This window comes from Tachyglossus aculeatus, chromosome 22, assembly GCF_015852505.1.
Source record: "Tachyglossus aculeatus isolate mTacAcu1 chromosome 22, mTacAcu1.pri, whole genome shotgun sequence".
In the NCBI taxonomy this organism is placed as follows: Eukaryota; Metazoa; Chordata; class Mammalia; order Monotremata; family Tachyglossidae; genus Tachyglossus; species Tachyglossus aculeatus.
The window spans coordinates 38,053,604-38,071,637 of record NC_052087.1 but is presented as its reverse complement, the minus strand read 5'-3'; the positions used below and the strand labels follow the sequence as shown (position 1 = coordinate 38,071,637).

The window sequence follows — 18,034 nt, the reverse complement described above, 5'->3', positions numbered from 1 at the left end:
AGATACCACAATTATAATTATTATTCTCAGTGGAAAGAGCCCGGGCTTTAGAGTCAGAGGTCACGGGTTCAAATTCCTACTCAACCAGTTGTCAGCTGTGTGACTTTGGGCAAGTCACTTCACTTCTCTGTGCCTCAGTTACCTCATCTGGAAAATGGGGATTAAGACTGTGAGCCCCCTGTCTTTATGTGTTGCCAACTTGTACTTCCCAAGCGCTTAGTACAATGCTCTGCACACAGTAAGCACTCAATAAATATGATTGATTGATTGATTGATTGACAACCTGATCACCTTATAACCTCCCCAGTGCTTAGAACAGTGCTTTGCACATAGTAAGCGCTTAATAAATGCCATCATTATTATTATTATTCTCTGGGCCTCAGTTACCTCATCTGTAAAATGGGGATGAAGACTGTAAGCACCCGGGAAGGACAACCTGATCACTTTGTAACCTCCCCAGTGCTTATAACAGCGCTTTGCACATAGTAAGCGCTTAACAAATACCATCATTATTATTATTACTAAGAATGCGAGCCCCCCGTGCGACAACCTGATCACCTTGTAACCTCCCCGGCGCTTAGAACAGTGCTTTGCACATAGTAAGAGCTTAATAAATACCATCATTATTATTATTATTCTCTGGGCCTCAGTGACCTCATCTGTAAAATGGGGATGAAGACTGTAAGCCCCCCCTGGGACAACCTGATCACCTTGTAACCTCCCCGGTGCTTAGAACAGTGCTTTGCACATAGTAAGCGCTTAACAAATACCATCATTATTATTATTACTAAGACTGCGAGCCCCCCGTGGGACAACCTGATCACCTTGTAACCTCCCTGGCGCTTAGAACAGTGCTTTGCACATAGTAAGCGCTTAATAAATGCCATTATTATTATCATTATTATTATTATTAAGGGCATGAACTCTGGTGGGCAGAGTAGTGGACGGGTCCAGGTGTGGAGGAGTGGATAAGATTTCGATGCTCTCCTGGGGACAACAGATAAAATTTAATCTGCTGGTCTCAAGGATTCTCAAGTAGACTTTGCTCCTGACCTTGGGGTGGAGTTTAACGCTCCCTTGCAAACACGATACGAGCTACAGCGCGGGACGGGTAGAAAAAGTCACACAGTCTCCCCCTTTTAGACTGTGAGCCCACTGTTGGGTCGGGACTGTCTCTAGATGTTGCCAACTTGTACTTCCCAAGCGCTTAGTACAGTGCTCCGCACGCAGTAAGCGCTCAATAAATACGATTGATGATGAAAAAGATACCTTTAGCAGGCCAACTTTAAAGCTTTAAGAAGTGCTGCTGGAGAAGCAGCGTAGCCTAATCAATCGATCATCGTCAATCGTATTTATGGAGCGCTTACTGTGTGCAGAGCCCTGGACTAAGCGCTTGGGAAGTCCAAGTTGGCAACATCTAGAGACGGTCCCTACCCAACAGTGGGCTCACAGTCTAAAAGAGTGGGCTCAATCAATCAATCAATCGTATTTATTAATGATAGCATTTATTAAGCGCTTACTATGTACAAAGCACTGTTCGAAGCGCTGGGGAGGTTACAAGGTGACCAGGCGGTCCCACGGGGGGCCCACAGTCTTCATCCCCATTTTCCAGGTGAGGGAACTGAGGCCCGGAGAAGTGAAGTGACTTGCCCAAAGTCACCTAGCTGACAGTTGGCGGAGCCGGGATTTGAACCCATGACCGCTGACTCCAAAGCCCGGGCTCTTTCCACTGAGCCACGCTGCTGAGCGCTGACTGTGTGCATAGCACTGTACTAAGCGCTTGGGAAGCACAAGTTGGCAACATCGAGAGACGGTCCCTACCCAACAGTGGGCTCACAGTCTAGAAGGGGGAGGCAGAGAACAAAACCAAACATATTAGCCAAGTAAAATAAATAGAATAGATATGTACAAGTAAAATAAACAGAGTAATAAATATGTATAAACATATATACAGGTAATGGTTAGAGCACCGCCCTGGGAGTCAGAGGCCCTGGGTTCTAATCCTGGCTCTGCCACTGGGGTGACCTTCACTTTTAGACTGTGAGCCCACTGTTGGGTAGGGACTGTCTCTATATGTTGCCAACTTGTACTTCCCAAGCGCTTAGTACAGTGCTCTGCACACAGCAAGCGCTCAATAAATACAATTGATTGATTGATTGATTCTCTGTGCTTCAGTTGCCTCACCTGTGAAATGGGGATTGATGCTGTAAGTCCCGTGGGGGACTTGAAGCGATAGAGAAGCAGTGTGGCTCAGTGGAAAGGGCCCGGGCTTTGGAGTCAGGGGTCACGGGTTTGAATCCCGGCTCTGCCACTTGTCAGCTGGGTGACTTTGGGCAAGTCGCTTCACTTCTCTGGGCCTCAGTTCCCACATCTGGGAAATGGGGATGAAGACTGTGAGCCCCCTGTGGGACAACCTGATCTCCTGGTAACCTCCCCAGCGCTTAGAACAGTGCTTTGCACATAGTAAGTGCTTAATAAATGCCATCATTATTATTATTATAGCTATAGTTCTATTTCTTCTAACAGTTTTGACACCTATCTACATGTTTTGTTTTGTTGTTCGTCTCCCCCTTCTAGACTGTGAGCCCGCTGTTGGGTAGGGACCATCTCTAGATGTTGCCAACTTGTACTTCCCAAGCGCTTAGTCCAGTGCTCTGCACTGCGCTCAATATTTATTATTATTTATCATTTTATAATAGCTCAATATTGCGCTCAATAAATACGATTGAATGAATGAATGAGTGACATGGACTAAGTTCAACCCGATTAGGTTGCATCTACCCCAGCGCTCAGTACAGCGCCTGACACATGGCGCTTAACAAATACTGTGATTAACATTATTATTATCATTAGACAATTCAGACATAGCCCTGGGAGTTGGAGCAGATGAGTACATACGTATTCCATTTATTTTATTTGTTTTATATGTTTTGTTTTGTTGTCCGTCTCCTCCTTCTCGACTGTGAGCCCGCTGTTGGGTAGGGACCATCTCTATCTGTTGCAAACTTGTACTTCCCAAGCGCTTAGTACAGTGCTTTGCACACAGTAAGCGCTCAATAAATACGATTGAATGAATGAATGAGTATCCCTTCTGCCTCCGACCCCCATAGGTCTGCCAGAAACATCAGCGTCTCTATATGCTGTCGATTTGTCCTTCCCAAGCGCTTAGTACAGTGCTCTGCACACAGTAAGCGCTTAATAAATACGATTGATTGATTGATTGACTGCCAGAAACATCAGCGTCTCTATATGTTGTCGATTTGTACTTCCCAAGCGCTTAGTACAGTGCTCTGCACACAGTAAGCGCTCAATAAATACGATTGATTGATTGATTGACTGCCAGAAACATCAGCGTCTCTATATGCTGTCGATTTGTACTTCCCAAGCGCTTAGTACAGTGCTCTGCACACAGTAAGCGCTCAATAAATACGATTGATTGATTGATTGATTGACTGCCAGAAACATCAGCGTCTCTATATGCTGTCGATTTGTACTTCCCAAGCGCTTAGTCCAGTGCTCCGCACACAGTAAGCGCTCAATAAATACGATTGATTGATTGATTGATTGATTGACTGCCAGAAACATCAGCGTCTCTATATGCTGTCGATTTGTACTTCCCAAGCGCTTAGTCCAGTGCTCCGCACACAGTAAGCGCTCAATAAATACGATTGATTGATTGATTGATTGATTGACTGCCAGAAACATCAGCGTCTCTATATGTTGTCGATTTGTACTTCCCAAGCGCTTAGTACAGTGCTCTGCACACAGTAAGTGCTCAATAAATACAATTGATTGATTGATTGATCGACTGCCAGAAACATCAGCGTCTCTATATGTTGTCGATTTGTACTTCCCAAGCGCTTAGTACAATGCTCTGCACACAGTAAGCGCTCAATAAATACAACTGATTGATTGATTGATTGACTGCCAGAAACATCAGCGTCTCTATATGTTGTCGATTTGTACTTCCCAAGCACTTAGTCCAGTGCTCTGCACACAGTAAGCGCTCAATAAATACGATTGATTGATTGATTGATTGACTGCCAGAAACATCAGCGTCTCTATATGCTGTCGATTTGTACTTCCCAAGCGCTTAGTACAGTGCTCTGCACACAGGAAGCGCTCAATAAATACGATTGATTGATTGATTGACTGCCAGAAACATCAGCGTCTCTATATGCTGTCGATTTGTACTTCCAATTGTCAGCTGTGTGACTTTGGGCAAGCCACTTAACTTCTCTGGGCCTCAGTTACCTCATCTGGAAAATGGGGGTTACGACTGTGAGCCCCCCGTGGGACAACCTGATCACCTTGTAACCTCCTCAGCGCTTAGAACAGGGCTTTGCACATAGTAAGCGCTTAATAAATGCCATCATTAATTAATTAATTCCCAAGCGCTTATTACAGTGCTCTGCACACAGTAAGCGCTCAGTAAATATGAATGAATGAATCAGCGACAGATGTTTGTAGGAACCGAGTAGACTGTAAGCTCGTTGTGGGCAGGGAATGTGTCTGTTTGTTGCTGTATTGTACTCGCCCAAGCGCTTAGTACAGTGCTCTGCCCACAGTAAGCGCTCAATAAGTACGACTGAATGAATACAGGCTAGGTCTGGGCGGAGAGCAGAGGCCGGGATAATTGTAGCTTTCCCTCCTTTGAAGAGCAGGTCCCGAGCAGGGAAAATTATTGCTGGGCAGGCAGAAACCTGCCTGAATCAGAGCAAGGAAGGAAGGGGAAAAACAAGGGATTGCTGGATGGGAGACAGAAGTAACAATCAATCAATCGTATTTACTGAGCGCTTACTGTGTGCAGAGCACTAGACTAAGCGCTTGGGAAGGACAAGTTGGTAACAAATAGAGACGGTCCCTACCCAACAGTGGGCTCACAGTCTAGAACGGGGAGAAGACGGATGGGCAAAGTCCATCAGTCAATTGTACTTAGTGAGCGCTTTTTTTATGGCATTTATTAAGCGCTTACTAAGCACTGGGGAGGTTACAAGGTGATCAGGTTGTCCCACGGGGGGCTCACAGTCTTCATCCCCATTTGACAGATGAGGGAACTGAGGCCCGGAGAAGTGAAGTGACTTGCCCAAAGTCACCCAGCTGACGATTGGCGGAGCCGGGATTTGAACCCGCGGCCTCTGACTCCAAAGCCCGGGCTCTTTCCGCTGAGCCACGCTGCTTCTCTCAAGCGCTTGCTGTGTGCAGAGCACTGTACTAAGCACTTGAGAGAGTACAATAAAACAAAAAGCAGCGTGGCTCAGTGGAAGGAGCCCGGGCTTTGGAGTCAGAGGTCACGGGTTCAAATCCCGGCTCTGCCAATTGTCAGCTGGGTGACTTTGCACAAGTCACTTCACTTCTCTGGGCCTCAGTTCCCTCATCTGTAAAACGGGGATAAAGACTATGAGCCCCCCGTGGGACAACCTGATCACCTTGTAACCTCCGCAGTGCTTAGAACAGTGCTCTGCACATAGTAAGCGCTTAATAAATGCCATTATTATTATTATCTATACCAGCTGCCTCTTGTTCCTTTCTAGACTGTGTGCCCATTGTTGGGTAGGGACCGTCTCCATATGTTGCCGATTTGTACTTTCCAAGCGCTTAGTACAGTGCCCTGCACACAGTCAGCTCTCAACAAATATGTTTGAATGGGTATTTTGAGAAGCATCATGGCTCAGTGGAAAGAGCCCTGGCTTTGGAGTCAGAGGTCACGGGTTCAAATCCCAGCTCTGCCCATTGTCAGCTGTGTGACTTTGGGCAAGTCACTTCACTTCTCTGTGCTTCAGTTCCCTCATCTGTAAAATGGGGATGAAGACTGTGATCCCCATGTGGGGACAATCTGATCACCTTGTAACCTCCCCAGCGCACAGAACAGTGCTTTGCACATAATAATAATAATAATGTTGGTATTTGTTAAGCGCTTACTAAGCGCTTACATAGTAAGCGCTTAATAAATGCCATTAAAAAAAAATAAATAACAGACACATTCCCTGCCCACAGTGACCTTTAAGTCTAGAGGGGGAGATTAATATCCATAAATAAATGACAGATAGATTACACAAGTGTGAGCCCACTCTTCTAGACTGTAAGCCCACTGTTGGGTAGGGACTGTCTCTCTATGTTGCCAACTTGTCCTTCCCAAGCGCTTAGTACAGTGCTCTGCACACAGTAAGCACTCAATAAATACGATTGATTGATTGATTGATTGATAAGTGCTCTGGGGCTGGGGTGGGGTGGGGCGGCGTTCATAAAGGGAGCAAGTCAGGGCAATGCAGAAGGGAGTGGAAGAAGTGGAAAAAGGAGGGCTTAGGGAAGGCCTCTTGGAGACTTCTGCTATGATTAAAATTACAACTCTGACTATAACTTTTTTAAAACTCATTAGCCACTGGTTTCAGTGTCTCTGGCCTCTAGTTTGAAAGACACTAAAACAGTTTACAGAGACAGAGTTAAGTAGGGGAATTCAAGCCCAAGCAAGAACTGGGGGAGTCAAGCAAAAAGAATCTCTCATTAAGATCAGCTCTGCCATTCCCATGGAGACGCGCAACTAATTGAACCAGAGCTTACAGTTTAACTAAGAAAAACGCTCGTGTCAAAACTAGCCGACATATTAACTGGCTTCCCTTTGCTGTACTTTAATCCTTACATTTATATTAGCTCCCTTACTAAATTCTTGGACTACTTCATTTTTTTTAATAGCATTTATTAAGCCCTTACTATCAATCAATCGTATTTGTTGAGCGCTTACTGTGTGCAGAGCACTGGACTAAGCGCTTGGGAAGGACAAGTTGGCAACATATAGAGACGGTCCCTACCCAACAGCGGGCTCACAGTCTAAAAGGGGGAGACAGAGAACAAAACCAAACAGACTAACAAAATAAAATAGAATAGATATGTACAAGTAAAATAAATAAATAAATCATCATCATCATCATCAATCGTATTTATTGAGCGCTTACAATGTGCAGAGCACTGAACTAAGCGCTTGGGAAGTACAAATTGGCAACACATAGAGACAGTCCCTACCCAACAGTGGGCTCACAGTCTAAAATAAATAAAATTTATTTATTTATTTATAAATAGAGTAATAAATATGTACAAACATATATACAGGTGCTGTGGGGAAGGGAAGGAGGTAAGATGGGGGGATGGAGAGGGGGAGGAGGGGGAGAGGAAGGAAGGGGCTCAATCTGGGAAGGCCTCCTGGAGGAGGTGAGCTCTCAGTAGGGCCTTGAAGGGAGGAAGAGAGCTAGCTTGGCGGATGGGCAGAGGGAGGCCATTCCAGGCCCGGGGGATGACGTGGGCCGGGCATGAAGTGGACCGGACCATGCCCCTAATCCAAAAATCCTCATAATACACTGTCCTCAGGTACAGGACGTATCAGATACCGCTAGGATCCGAACGGAAACTACACTTGATCCTTGCCAAAGTCCACAGAGCGATGGCTGCGCCCATACAGTCTCGCCGGCCTCGAAGACAGGGATCACGTAGGCGGTGAGCTGTCGTTAAACCCAACCTGCAAGATAATTTTGCATGAAATGCCACCGCCGAGGAGAACTTTCTGAACCACATCTCATTTCCTCTAAGAAGCAGTGGGGTTTAAGGGAGAGAATGCGGTCTTGCGAGGAGGAGACTCCTCATCCATCCCCCCCATCTTACCTCCTTCCCTTCCCCACTGCACCTGTATATATGTATATATGTTTGTACGTATTTGTTACTCTTTTTACTTATTTATTTTACTTGTACCTATCTATTCTATTTATTTTATTTTGTTAGTATGTTTGGTTTTGTTCTCTGTCTCCCCCTTTTAGACTGTGAGCCCACTGTTGGGTAGGGACCGTCTCTATATGTTGCCAACTTGTACTTCCCAAGCGCTTAGTACGGTGCTCTGCACACAGTAAGCGCTCAATAAATACGATTGATGATGATGATGATGAAGATGCTTCTTTGGGATCTTAGAAAAACTATTCCCTTCCACGGTGCTCATCTCATCTATAAAGCAAAGCCTAAGATCCTAAATCTTTAGTGAAAAGGAAAACGTGATTCTGTTATAACTACCTACACATTTGCAGCAGCTTTAAAGCACATAATAAATGCTTTAATAATAGAGTCTTTAAGTCTTTCACCTCAAATAATTTCCCCGGGGGAAAGCGCACCCCGTTCCTGGAGATACTGCAATACTGGGTCGATGCGTGGAGTGGACGGAGCAAACAACAATTCCATCTCCCCGCTCCAAAAATTCATGTAGTATATTGTCCTCGGTTAGTGGACATATCAGATATTAAACGGATTAAGAACAGTTACTACACTTGATCTTAGCCAAAAGGCCGAGAATCAATCAGTCAATTGTATTTATTGAGCGCTTACTGTGTGCACAGCACGGTACTAAGTGCTTGGGAAGTACAAGCTGGCAACATATAGAGACGGTCCCTACCCAAGGGTGGGCTCACAGTCAATCAATCAATCAATCAATCGTATTTATTGAGCGCTTACTGTGTGCAGAGCACTGTACTAAGCACTTGGGAAGTACAAGTTGGCAACATAATAGAGACAGTCCCTACCCAACAGCGGGCTCACAGTCTAAAAGGGGGAGACAGAGAACAAAACCAAACATACTAACAAGATAAAATAAATAGAATAGATATGTACAAGTAAAATAAATAAATAAATAGAGTAACAAATATGTACAATCAATCAAATGTATTTATTGAGCGCTTACTGTGTGCAGAGCACTGTACTAAGCGCTGGGGAAGTACAAGTTGGCAACATATAGAGACAGTCCCTACCCAACAATGGGCTCACAGTCTAAAAGGGGGAGACAGAGAACAAAACCAGACATACTAACAAAATAAAATAAATAGAATAGATATGTACAAGTAAAATAGAGTAATAAATATGTATAAACATATATACATATAACAAACATATATACATATAACAAACATATATACATATATAAGGGGGAGACAGAGAACAAAACAAAACATATTAACAAAATAAAATAAACAGAATAAATATGTACAAGTAAAATAAATAGAGTAATAAAGTAGGAGCTACTTATGTATTTCTAAATGATGGCTTTGTTTTTGAAGTATTGTATCATAAACCTTTTGGGCCGGCGCGGTGGGGGGGGGAGATGCACCACAATACCAAGTCGACGCGCCGAGTAGACGGAACAAGTTCCTATTCCGTATCCCTGTTCCAAAAATCCATTTAATGTATATTCCTCAGAAGGAGAACATAGATAGTAAACCGGTAAGGGCAGGTACTAGTAGTAATGGCATTTATTAAGCACTTACTACGGCGCAAAGCGCTGTTCTAAGCGCTGGGGAGGTTACAGGGTGATCAGGTTGTCCCACGGGGGGGCTCACAGTCTTCATCCCCATTTTCCAGATGAGGGAGCTGAGGCACAGAGAGGTGAAGTGACTTGCCCAAAGTCACACAGCTGACAATTGGCGGAGCTGGGATTCGAACCCATGACCTCTGACTCCAAAGCCGGGGCTCTTTCCACTGAGCCACGCTGCTTCTCTAAGTGGTACTACATTCTGTCTTAGCCCAAAGGCTAAGCCATGCCCTTGTCTTGGGGATCGCTGCGGCCCTCCTTCTCCCACTCCTTGGCAACTCCCGACGGCCACCCGGGCCTCTCGCGACTTTAACCCATCCTGGCAATGGGTCCGTCGATCACTCCCAGCTATAAGAGAGGTTTTCCTTCAACAAGACCCGTTCCTTCTTCCTGCCCTAATCATCTTCTACTTCCCACCTCGCCCCACCTCCCCCCGGGCTGCCGGTCTTGCTATTTAATAATAATAATAATAATGATGGCATTTGTTAAGCGCTTACTATGTGCAAAGCACTGTTCTAAGCGCTGGGCACTGTTCTAGTTCCCTCTCCCACCCGACTTCCACCCCCAGGAATAATAATACTAATAATACTGATGGTATTTGTTAAGCATTTGCTATGTGCCAGGCACTATTCTAAGCGCTGGGGTAGGTACAAGGGAATCAGGTTGTCCCACATGGGGCTCACAGTCCTCATCCCCATTTTAGAGATGAAGACAAGTTATGATTTCGCTGATAAGTGGTGGAGCGGGGATTAGAAACCACGACTTCCGAAGGACTTCCCAAGCCCTTGTTCTTTCCGCTTGGGCCTCCACCAAGCTGTGCCGAAGGAAACAGGATTTCCTAGAGCCTTGAGGGATTCCTTATCTTCAGGAGAAGGAACGGTGAAATAGCAGCAGGTTGCTTTTACCGCGGTCATATCTAGATATAGCTTTGGGGACTACATCATTCATTCATTTGATCGCATTTATTTATTGAGCGCTTACAGTGTGTAGAACACTGTGCTAAGCGCTTGGGAATGGGACAGTATGGCGTATATTACAGTATAGTATAGTACAGTATGGAGAAGCAGTGTGGTTCAGTGGCAAGAGCCCGGGCTTTGGAGTCAGTGGTCAAAGCCCGACTCCACCGCTTGTCAGCTGTGTGACCTTGAGCAAGCCACTTCACTTCTCTGGGCCTCAGTTCCCTCATCTGTAAAATGGGGATGAAGACTGTGAGCCCCGCGGGGGGCAACCTGATCACCTTGTAACCCCCCAGCGCTTAGAACGGTGCTTTGCACATAGTAAGCGCTTAATAAATGCCATCATTATTACTACCTATTTATTTATTTATTTTACCTGTACATATCTATTCTATTTATTTTATTAGTATGCTTGGCTTTGTTCTCTGTCTCCCCCTTTTAGACTGTGAGCCCACTGTTGGGCAGGGACCGTCTCTACATGTTGCCAGCTTGTCCTTCCCAAGAGCTTAGTCCAGCGCTCTGCACGCAGTAAGCGCTCAATAAATACGGCTGAATGAATGACTGAAGGACTACAGAATCCCCATTTTACAGATGAGGACACTGAGGTATACTGCAGTTAAAAGACTTACCCAAGGTCCCACAGCAATTAAAGTAGTGGAGGCAGGATTAGAAGCAGATCCTCTGACTCCCGGGCCTGTTCTCTTTTTAAAATACGATTGATTGATTGATTGATTGATTAAGGTCGCATCTTCTCCAAGAGGCCTTCCCAGATTAAGCCTCCTTTTCCCAGGGCCCCCTCTCCCTTCTACACCATCTGTGTGCTTGCATCCGCAATCTCTGGCCATTTGATAGCTCCCTCCCTCCCTCTAGAACTTGAGCATTTACCTTTAATTATAAGTTACTTATTCACATTAATGTCTGTCTCCTCCCTAGACTGTAAGCTGATTATGACCAAGGAATGCACCTTCTAATTCTGTTATATTGGACTCTTCCAAGGGCTTCGTACGATGCTAATGTCCATGATCTTTGGACATTTGATATTCCTCTCCCCCGCATCCCCACGGTACCTGTGTACTTATCTTTACTTGATAAATTACTTACTCACATTCATGTCTGTCTCTTCCACTGGACTGTAAAATTGTTATGGGCAGGGAATGTGCCCGCTAATTGTTCTCTCCCAAGCACTTAGTGCAGTGCTCTGCACATCACAGTAAATGCTCAATAAATACAATTGATTGATTGCTCCGGCCACAGAGTCCTTGTTCAGAGAGAGCCCACTGGAGATCGGGTGAGAAATTCCAGCTGATACAAAACTTGAGCGACAAAGTATTCGGCTGGAAATGGAAAACAGATCCTACCGAGGTGGCCTTCCCGAAAACGAAAAAGAAAACGAGCTAATGGATGATTTTTGCCAAGCAATATAAAAAAAAAACCCGCTTTTTGGTCCTAGCAAGCAGGGTAGTATTGCCTTGTGCAATTTACACAAGGGTTACTTGTAACCCCCATCACATCCCCGTCCCCGCAAAATAAACCCCATCCTTTCTACGGTTAATCGACGGGCCCATGTCCAAGCAGGCCATCGTATTATTCTGATATTAATTCTGCCTTTGTTTTCTTCAGTTCTTTCTTTATCATAAACCCAGCACAGACCACATTTTGACGTTTTGATTGCTATTTTCTGGCGCCGCTGGTACTTTCCATCCTTTCAAGCGGATTTTTCCCATTTCACTCAGATTTTTTTCCAACATAAGACACAGTGCAGACCCTAAGCAAGGATCTCCTAAATAATATTGGGCAAGTCACTTCTCTATGCCTCACTTACCTCATCTGTAAAGTGGGGATTAAGACTGTGAGCCCCCCCGTGGGACAACCTGATCACTTTGTAACCGCCCCAGCGCTTAGAACAGTGCTTTGCACATAGTAAGTGCTTAATAAATGCTATTATTATTATTAATACTACTATTATGGTATTTGTAGAGCACTAGTATGTGTCAGGTGCTGTACTAAGCGCTGAGGTGGATACGAGAAAATCGGGTTGGACACAGCCCCTGTCCCCCGTGGGGCTCACAGTCTCAATCCCCATTTTACAGATGAGGCCACTGAGGCCCAGAGAAATGAAACGACTTGCCCAAGATCACTCAGCAGATAAGCGGAGGAGACAGGAGCATTCATTCATTCATTGCTTTGCACATAGTAAGCGCTTAATATTGTCATTATTATTCACTCAATAGTATTTATTGAGCACTCACTGTGCGCAGAGCACTGTACTAAGCGCTTGGAAAGTACAATTCGCCCATGACCTTTGACTCCTAGTCCCCTATTGTACCTGCTCTGGGGAAACGGTGTGGCTCAATGGAAAGAGCCCAGGCTTGGGAGTCAGAGGTCATGGGTTCTAATCCCGGCTCCGCCACTTGTCAGCTGGGTGACTTTGGGCAAGTCACTTGACTTCTCTGGGCCTCAGTTCCTCATCTGTAAAATGGGGATGAAGACTGTGAGCCCCCAGTGGGACCACCTGATCACCTTGTAACCTCCCCAGCGCTTAGAACAGTGCTTTGCACGTAGTAAGCGCTTAATAAATGCCATCATCATTATTATTACTAGTCGTTTTTTGGTCCTCTTTTACCTGAAATGCTTGTAGTTGAAACTCCCGGCCCTTTTCAGCGGCCCCGAAGGGCATGACGGGATTTTCTCGGAAAGGCCGCGCCCTGGGCTCCTCACGGGGCGCGCGCCAAGCCACGTGACCCGAAGAGATGACGTCAGGGAAACGGACGGTGGTATGCAAATTAAGCGTTTCGCCCGCCCGGGGAGTGCTGGGAAACCGACAAGAACGGTTGTCGTCCGAGGGTCGCGAGCGTGGGAGGGTCGATGCGAGCCGCTAAAGGGGGGCAGGGGGTCCGGGGGTGTCACAGGTCCAACGACACCGACGGGTCGGGCGGAGGCCCAGCGACGCCCATTCGCCATGATCTAAAGAGGAGAGGAAGCGAAAGGGCCTAACGGCGCTTGACAGTCGAGGTATTTTGGTGTAGGTTAAATATAGTGGTGTTTCATTCATTCAATTGTGTTTATTGAGAGCTTGTTGTGTATAGAGACGCTGTACTGAACGCTTGGGAGCTAACGGGTTGGTTGAGGTGTTCATTCGCATTTATTGAGCGCTTACTGTGTGCAGGGCACTGGGCTAAACGCTTGGGAAGTACAAGTTAGCAGCATATTTATTCAGTCGTATTTATTGAACGCTTGCTGTGTGCACAGCCGCTGTACTAAACGCTTGGGAAGTACAAGTTGGCGACGTATTCATTCAATCGTATTTATTGAGCGCTTACTGTGTGCAGAGCCGCTGTACTAAACGCTTGGGAAGTACGAGTTGGCAGCATATTCATTGTCGTATTTATTGAACGCTTACTGTGTGCAGAGCCGCTGTACTAAACGCTTGGGTAGTACAAGTTGGCAACATGTTCATTCATTCAATTGTATTTATTGAGCGCTTGCTGTGTGCAGAGCCGCTGTACTAAACGCTTGAGAAGTACGAGTTGGCAACATATTCATTCATTCAATCGTATTTATTGAACGCTTGCTGTGTGCAGAGCCGCTGGACTAGACGCTTGGGAAGTATAAATTGGCAACATATTCATTCATTCAGTCGTATTTATTGAGCGCTTGCTGTGTGCACAGCCGCTGTACTAAACGCTTGGGAAGTACAAGTTGGCAACATATTCATTCATTCAATTGTATTTATTGCGCGCTTGCTGTGTGCAGAGCCGTTGTACTAAACGCTTGGGAAGTACAAGTTGGCAACATATTCATTCAATCGTATTTATTGAGCGCTTACTGTGAGCAGAGCCGCTGGACTAAACGCTTGGGAAGGGCCAGTTGGCAACATATTCATTCAATCGTATTGAGCGCTTGCTGTGTGCAGAGCTGCTGTACTAAGCGCTTGGGAAGTGCAAGTTGGCAACATATTCATTCATTCAATCGTATTTATTGAGCGCTTGCTGTGTGCAGAGCCGCTGTACTAAACGCTTGGGAAGTACAAGTTGGCAACATGTTCATTCATTCAATTGTATTTATTGAGCGCTTGCTGTGTGCAGAGCTGCTGTACTAAGCGCTTGGGAAGTGCAAGTTGGCAACATATTCATTCATTCAATCGTATTTATTGAGCGCTTACTGTGTGCAGAGCCGCTGGACTAAGCGCTTGGGAAGTACGAGTTGGCAACATATTCATTCATTCAATCGTATTTATTGAGCTCTTGCTGTGTGCAGAGCCGCTGTACTAAACGCTTGGGAAGTACAAGTTGGCAACATATTCATTCAATTGTATTTATTGAGCGCTTGCTGTGTGCACAGCCGTTGTACTAAACGCTTGGGAAGTACAAGTTGGCAACATATTCATTCATTCAATTGTATTTATTGCGCGCTTGCTGTGTGCAGAGCCGTTGTACTAAACGCTTGGGAAGTGCAAGTTGGCAACATATTCATTCATTCAATTGTATTTATTGAGCGCTTGCTGTGTGCAGAGCCGCTGTACTAAACGCTTGGGAAGTACAAGTTGGCAACATGTTCATTCATTCAATTGTATTTATTGAGCGCTTGCTGTGTGCAGAGCCGCTGGACTAAGCGCTTGGGAAGTGCAAGTTGGCAACATATTCATTCATTCAATCGTATTTATTGAGCGCTTGCTGTGTGCAGAGCCGCTGTACTAAACGCTTGGGAAGTACAAGTTGGCAACATGTTCATTCATTCAATTGTATTTATTGAGCGCTTGCTGTGTGCAGAGCCGCTGGACTAAGCGCTTGGGAAGTGCAAGTTGGCAACATATTCATTCATTCAATTGTATTTATTGAGCGCTTACTGTGTGCAGAGCCGCTGGACTAAGCGCTTGGGAAGTGCAAGTTGGCAACATATTCATTCATTCAATTGTATTTATTGAGCGCTTGCTGTGTGCAGAGCCGCTATACTAAACGCTTGGGAAGTACAAGTTGGCAACATGTTCATTCATTCAATTGTATTTATTGAGCGCTTGCTGTGTGCAGAGCCGCTGGACTAAGCGCTTGGGAAGTGCAAGTTGGCAACATATTCATTCATTCAATCGTATTTATTGAGCGCTTACTGTGTGCAGAGCCGCTGGACTAAATGCTTGGGAAGCATAAGTTGGCAATATATTCATTCATTCAATCGTATTTATTGAGCGCTTGCTGTGTGCACAGCCGCTGTACTAAACGCTTGGGAAGTACAAGTTGGCAACATATTCATTCATTCAATTGTATTTATTGAGCGCTTGCTGTGTGCAGAACCGCTGTACTAAACGCTTGGGAAGTACAAGTTGGCAACATATTCATTCATTCAATCGTATTTATTGAGCTCTTGCTGTGTGCAGAGCCGCTGTACTAAACGCTTGGGAAGTACAAGTTGGCAACATATTCATTCAATTGTATTTATTGAGCGCTTGCTGTGTGCACAGCCGTTGTACTAAACGCTTGGGAAGTACAAGTTGGCAACATATTCATTCATTCAATCGTATTTATTGAGCGCTTACTGTGTGCAGAGCCGCTGGACTAAGCGCTTGGGAAGTGCAAGTTGGCAACATATTCATTCATTCAATCGTATTTATTGAGCGCTTACTGTGTGCAGAGCCGCTGGACTAAGCGCTTGGGAAGTGCAAGTTGGCAACATATTCATTCATTCAATCGTATTTATTGAGCGCTTGCTGTGTGCAGAGCCGCTGTACTAAACGCTTGGGAAGTACAAGTTGGCAACATGTTCATTCATTCAATTGTATTTATTGAGCGCTTGCTGTGTGCAGAGCCGCTGGACTAAGCGCTTGGGAAGTGCAAGTTGGCAACATATTCATTCATTCAATCGTATTTATTGAGCGCTTACTGTGTGCAGAGCCGCTGGACTAAATGCTTGGGAAGCATAAGTTGGCAATATATTCATTCATTCAATCGTATTTATTGAGCGCTTGCTGTGTGCACAGCCGCTGTACTAAACGCTTGGGAAGTACAAGTTGGCAACATATTCATTCATTCAATTGTATTTATTGAGCGCTTGCTGTGTGCAGAACCGCTGTACTAAACGCTTGGGAAGTACAAGTTGGCAACATATTCATTCATTCAATCGTATTTATTGAGCGCTTGCTGTGTGCAGAACCGCTGTACTAAACGCTTGGGAAGTACAAGTTGGCGACATATTCATTCATTCAATCGTATTTATTGAGCGCTTGCTGTGTGCAGAGCCGCTGGACTAAACGCTTGGGCAGTATAAGTTGGCAACATATTCATTCAGTTGTATTTATTGAGCGCTTACTGTGTGCAGAGCCGCAGGACTAAGTGCTTGGGAAGTACAAGTTGGCAAAATATTAATTCATTCAATCGTATTTATTGAGCGCTTACTGTGTGCACAGCCGCTGGACTAAGCGCTTGGGAAGTGCAAGTTGGCAACATATTTATTCATTCAATCGTATTTATTGAGCGCTTGCTGTGTGCACAGCCGCTGTACTAAACGCTTGGGCAGTATACGTTGGCAACATATTCATTCAGTCGTATTTATTGAGCACTTACTGTGTGCAGAGCCACTGGACTAAGCACTTGGGAAGTACGAGTTGGCAACATATTCATTCAATCGTATTTATTGAGTGCTTGCTGTGTTTAGAGCAGTGCTCTGCACACAGTAAGCGCTCAATAAATACGATTGAATGAATGAATAAGGGGGGGATCAGTTTAGGAAGACCTCCTGGAGGAGGTGAGGATTCCGCAATGACTCTACCGCCCTTCCAAAGCCTTATTGAGCAGTGAGCGTGCAATAAACACGACTGAACGAATGAAAGGAACTCCTCCTCCAAAAGTCTATATATGTATATATGTTTGTACATATTTATTACTCTATTTTACTTGTACGTATTTATTCTATTTATTCTAGTTTGTTAATATGTTTTGTTTACATATTTATTACTCTTTATTTTACTTGCACATATTTATTCTATTTATTCTATTTTGTTAATATGATTTGTCTACATATTTATTACTCTATTTTACTAGCACATATTTATTCTATTTTGTTAATATGTTTTGTTTACATATTTATTACTCTTTATTTTACTTGCACATATTTATTCTATTCATTCTATTTTGTTAATATGTTTTGTTTACATAGTTATTATTCTTTATTTTACTTGCACATATTTATTCTATTTTGTTAATATGTTTTGTTTGCATATTTATTACTCTTTATTTTACTTGCACATATTTATTCTATTTATTCTATTTTGTTAATATGTTTTGTTTACATATTTATTACTCTTTATTTTACTTGCACAGATTTATTCTATTTATTTTATTTTGTTAATATGTTTTGTGTTTCTGGACTGTGAGCCCACTGTTGGGTAGGGACCGTCTCTATATGTTGCCAACTTGGACTTCCCAAGCGCTTAGTACAGTGCTCTGCACACAGTAAGCGCTCAATAAATACAATTGATTGATTGATTAATTGTCTGTCTCCCCCTTCTAGACTGTGAGCCCGCTGTTGGGTAGGGACCGTCTCTAGATGTTGCCAACTTGGACTTCCCAAGCGCTTAGTACAGTGCTCTGCACACAGTAAGTGCTCAATAAATACGATTGAATGAATGAAAGTCCTCGTCCCCCTCTCCATCCCCCCATCTTACCTCCTTCCCTTCCCCACAGTATCTGTATATATGTATATATGTTTGTACATATTTATTACTCGATTGATTTATTTTACTTGTACATAT

General features: G+C 44.4%; 1 protein-coding gene and 1 non-coding gene across 2 annotated transcripts in view; both read right to left on the bottom strand.

Moving 5' to 3' along the window:
* SLC3A2 (solute carrier family 3 member 2) overlaps window positions 1-13,005 on the bottom strand; it is a 45,361-nt gene extending 32,356 nt beyond the window's left edge. The window contains exon 1 of the mRNA XM_038764945.1: window positions 12,917-13,005. The gene's annotated coding sequence lies outside the window, so the exon portion shown is untranslated. The remainder of the gene's footprint in view (window positions 1-12,916) is intronic.
* On the bottom strand, window positions 8,142-8,333 carry LOC119944301. Its single transcript, XR_005455794.1, has one exon. It is a non-coding gene; the product is annotated as a U2 spliceosomal RNA (small nuclear RNA).
* Window positions 13,006-18,034: the final 5,029 nt, after the last annotated feature.